The sequence below is a fragment of the Echinops telfairi genome, unplaced genomic scaffold, assembly GCF_000313985.2.
Source record: "Echinops telfairi isolate 266 unplaced genomic scaffold, ASM31398v2 ScPeMD7_5;HRSCAF=22, whole genome shotgun sequence".
NCBI classification, from domain to species: domain Eukaryota; kingdom Metazoa; phylum Chordata; class Mammalia; order Afrosoricida; family Tenrecidae; genus Echinops; species Echinops telfairi.
This window is the reverse complement of record NW_022103901.1, coordinates 39,853,787-39,857,671: the sequence shown is the minus strand read 5'-3', so window position 1 is coordinate 39,857,671 and position 3,885 is coordinate 39,853,787. Positions and strand designations below refer to the sequence as shown.

General features: G+C 54.9%; 1 pseudogene; it reads right to left on the bottom strand.

Moving 5' to 3' along the window:
• Positions 1-235: 235 nt before the first annotated feature.
• LOC101647854 lies at positions 236-1,099 on the bottom strand (annotated as a pseudogene).
• Between the last annotated feature and the right edge of the window lie 2,786 nt (positions 1,100-3,885).

Sequence of the window (3,885 nt, the reverse complement as noted above, 5' to 3'; positions counted from 1 at the left end):
TTGGAGGGGTCACCACAACATGAGGAACTGTATTAAAGGGTCTCGGCATTCGGAAGGTTGAGAACCACTGCTCTAGAACCACCCTTGGCAAATGTCTTAGTCTGGCTTTTCTAGAGCAACAAAAGCCTGTTGAGAAGTACATGGTGAGGGTGCTTTTAAAAGTTTGTGGGAAATGGAGTGGAAAGGTAATGGGAGGTTTTTTTTCAAGCCAGTTTGTTGTATTGACACTCAAGGCTCAGGCCTTGACTGCGTGCTTGCGCAGTGGGTACAGCGCTCCTTCTGCTGCTGCGTCCTGGTCCTGGGGCTCTCCTCGTGCTTGCTGAGGCGACGGCGCACGGCCCGTGTTTTCTTGGGCCGCAGATCCAGGGGCTTGTACTTCTTACCCTTGTAGAACGTCCTGAGGTTCTCCTTCTGAGCCTGGTTGATGACAGCGAGACTCGAGCAATGGATTTGCAGACAACTCGGATTTGGGGGAGCTTGGATACCGCGCCGCCTGTCACTTTGGCAACGCGCAGCTGCGACAGCTCCACCTTCAGGTCGTCCAGCTGTCTGAGCGACTCTTCCTTCTTGCCATGCAGGGCCCGGGCTTTCATCCTGGCTGCGACTGAGCTTTAGAATCCTGCCGCCCGCCTGGTCCGAGGCTGAGGGAAAGAGAAAGGGGGGTAATGGGAGTTTCGAAGCCCCCTTGTATTTACATGTTTTTGTACACATGAAACCAAGCCACACCATGGTAGTCAAGTTAGTTCCAACTCAGTAACAAAAAGGGGTTTCACAGGTGTAAATCTCTATGGGAGCGGATAGCCTCTTCTTTCTCCTGTGGAGAAGGACTGAATGGGAAATGAACATGGCCCAGGAGCACTGAATGGTAAATCTGGAGTTCACAGACAGGACTCTTGGAGACCACTTGAGGATAAAGATGCTCGAATTCCATCCAATGCACTTCAAGGCTACGAGGAAGAACGAGCTAAGACACAAGAGAGTGACTTGGCACAGCGGGTCGCTCAAGGTTTTAAATGATCCGTCACAACAGGTGTTTCCACTCACCCTGGCCTACTCCCACCCCCAGGCCCAAGGCGGCTGCACCCTTCAGCAGGGTCATGGCAGAGCAGTCCTGGGGTAATTGGAGTGAGGGAGAGAGGAATCAAGGCCTGGAAGTGACTCCTGGCTCAGACACAATGGGCTCAAGCATAGGCAGGTGCAAGCTCGTGGTGACTCAATCTGTGGCACAGAGGTTCTGTTGGCGGGCACCAATGCCAACAACATGGAACCTTTTCTGGGCTCTAGTGTCCTCATCTGTCCACGAAGGGGAGTAAAATGAACAAAGAATACAGCTCTGAGGGGACCCACTGCTCCTCGCCCCACCCACCACCCCCAGTTCCTTCTTGCCTCCCCTCTCCCACAGGCCACCACCAGCAGCAGCAGCAGCAGCAGCGATTTTGACGAGAGGGCTGGGCCCGTGCTTAGGCCAATGGCTTCAGTAGGCTTTTGAAGGGGCTGGTGGCATTCTGGACACTTCTGAGCCGGGCTTCTAGTCCAGCACTGAGGGCTTCCTGGGGGTGATTGCTGGCTGACACAGCCAGCGTGCGGCCAACTGCTGCATGAGGCCAGGCAGGCACAGTGCCCGAACACATGACATTTGAAGGAAAACACTTTTAGTTTCAATTTCCTTCCAGGGGGGTAAATGCACATGGTCATCATGATTATAGGATAAAAAGCTGCTCTCTATGCCAACATAGCCAGAGTCAAATTTCTGTTTTCGTGTCTCTGGAGGAAGGCTCCCAGGAGAGCCATGCGTGACACTCAGGACAAACCGCCATGAAAGGGACAGGCGTGGAGGACCGGCAGGGCCAGCCCACCCGAGTCAGGAGCATTTTCAAAATCCAGGCCAACCAGGCTCAGCCGCAGACTTGGAAAGCTGGCTAGGCCCATGTCCCTTTCCCGACTTGTCACTGAGCCACCTTTCAGCAAGGGCCATGGCCTCGGGGCAGCGAGTGTGAGCACCCCTTGTGTTCATGCTGCCCTGGGTAAACCAGGCCCCAGTCCTTCCGACCACCCTACGGGGCAGGGACTACTATTTGATGGGTGAGGCCAATGAAGGGGAGAGGGCCCCAGCACAGTGTCTCACCCACCCCATAGTGCTCAATAAACACCTGCTGCGCACAGACAGCCAGGCGTTCTGGTGGCATAGTGGTTACACGTTAGGCTGCTAGCTGCAAGGTCCACAGTTCAAAACCGCCAACCACTCCGCGGGAGAAAGATGGGGCTTTCTACTCCCATAAAGAGTTATAGTCTCAGAAACCCACAGGGGCGGTTCTACCCTGTCCCACGGGGTCACTATGAGTCAGCACCAAGTCAACAGCAGTGAGGTTGTGTTTTTGGTTTAAGAGTGTGGTAGAGAAAGGGAGGTGAAGCCCTGTTTGAACCCCACTCTACACCCCGATGTCACCCTGTGTGGGTAGAGCAAACAAACTCACCGCCATCAATTCGATGCTGACTCACAGAGACCCTATTAGACAGGGCATAGCTGTCCCTGTGGCTTTCCGAGTTTGTCACTCTCTATGGGAGTAGAAAGCCTTATCCCTCTCCCATGGAGCAGCTGGTGGTTTCGAACTGCTGACCTTGTGGTTAACAGCCCAAAGAACCTCACATCCAAGGTTGCCCTCTCCCTGGGCAGCTCCACCTCTCTTCCTCGGGCTCAGGGGGGTCTGTGAGATGTGCAGAGCCACTGTGCAGGCAGTGACCAGCGTATCCTTCTCCTGGTCCCATGCCTTGTTTTCAACACCTGTCAAACACCGGGGTCCCAGCCCAGGAGCCTGCACTTCAAGAGGGGTGCCTGGCGACTCTGACCGTCAGCCATTTGGGCCTCCAGGGTCGGGGATGAGACAGCCATAAACAGATCTCAACTTCCTTTTCCTCTCATTTCATTCCACTGTGGCTTGGGTTTTTAAATCGCAAAGCAACCTTTCTATGTTGAAAGGTGTCACCCGGAACAAAGGCAAGCAGAGTATGTGCTCATTCTGCCCCTGCGTCGTACCCCCCTCCCACCCCCGCCAAGTCCCCCCGCCCCCCCAATCTGACCTCCTGAGGAAAACCATTGCTTTACACTTTCCTCCATTTTCAGAGACACATATTTGGGCACATTTGGGTTTCCTTCTAGTTTTAAAGAGCCCCTATGGTGCTGTCAGGTAAGCATTGGGCTGTGAACCTCAAGATTGCTGGTTCAAACCCACCAGCAGCTCCGTGGGAGCAAGTCGAGGCTGCCTGCTCCTGCCACCTCGGAAACCCTGCACATGGCGGCTGACTCTGAAGGGACCCATCAATGGCAGTGGCTCCTCTCTTTGTAGTTTTCATTCTAATTGCAAAATTAGGGGTTCCCACCAACTGGTTTTTTGAAAGCCCCCCTCCCCGCAGCAGCCCCCTCCCTGAGCACAAACATATGCTATCTACACTTCCATCCCTACACTGGAAGCTGGGGCTTTGAGGGAAACTGAGGTCCGAATGGCATGAGCCTGGCCGGTGGGGTTACAGCTAAGGGGAGAGCTGGGCAGAGGTCAGAGGTGCTGGCTGCGGGGCTGTGCTCGCCCTGAGGCCCTGGTCACAGGGAGGCCCCAAGGGAGCTGCTGGCTGAGCATGTGTGACCAGCCTCCTGTGCCTGGTGTCCCTGCCTGGCAGCTGTCACTGCAGGTCCCCTCGTCATGTGGCCAAGTGCATACCAAGACCGCAGACTGGGTGGGGCGGAAAAAGTGAAAATGAACCCCAGCTGAAGTTTCTCTTTCCTGGCAGGCAAGTGCCTTACAGCGTGGGGGAGGGGCCGGGACAGGGACTGTTTTCATTTGACCAAGACACCGTGTTTACCTAGTGTAGTGGTGTGACCCTGGGTCACCT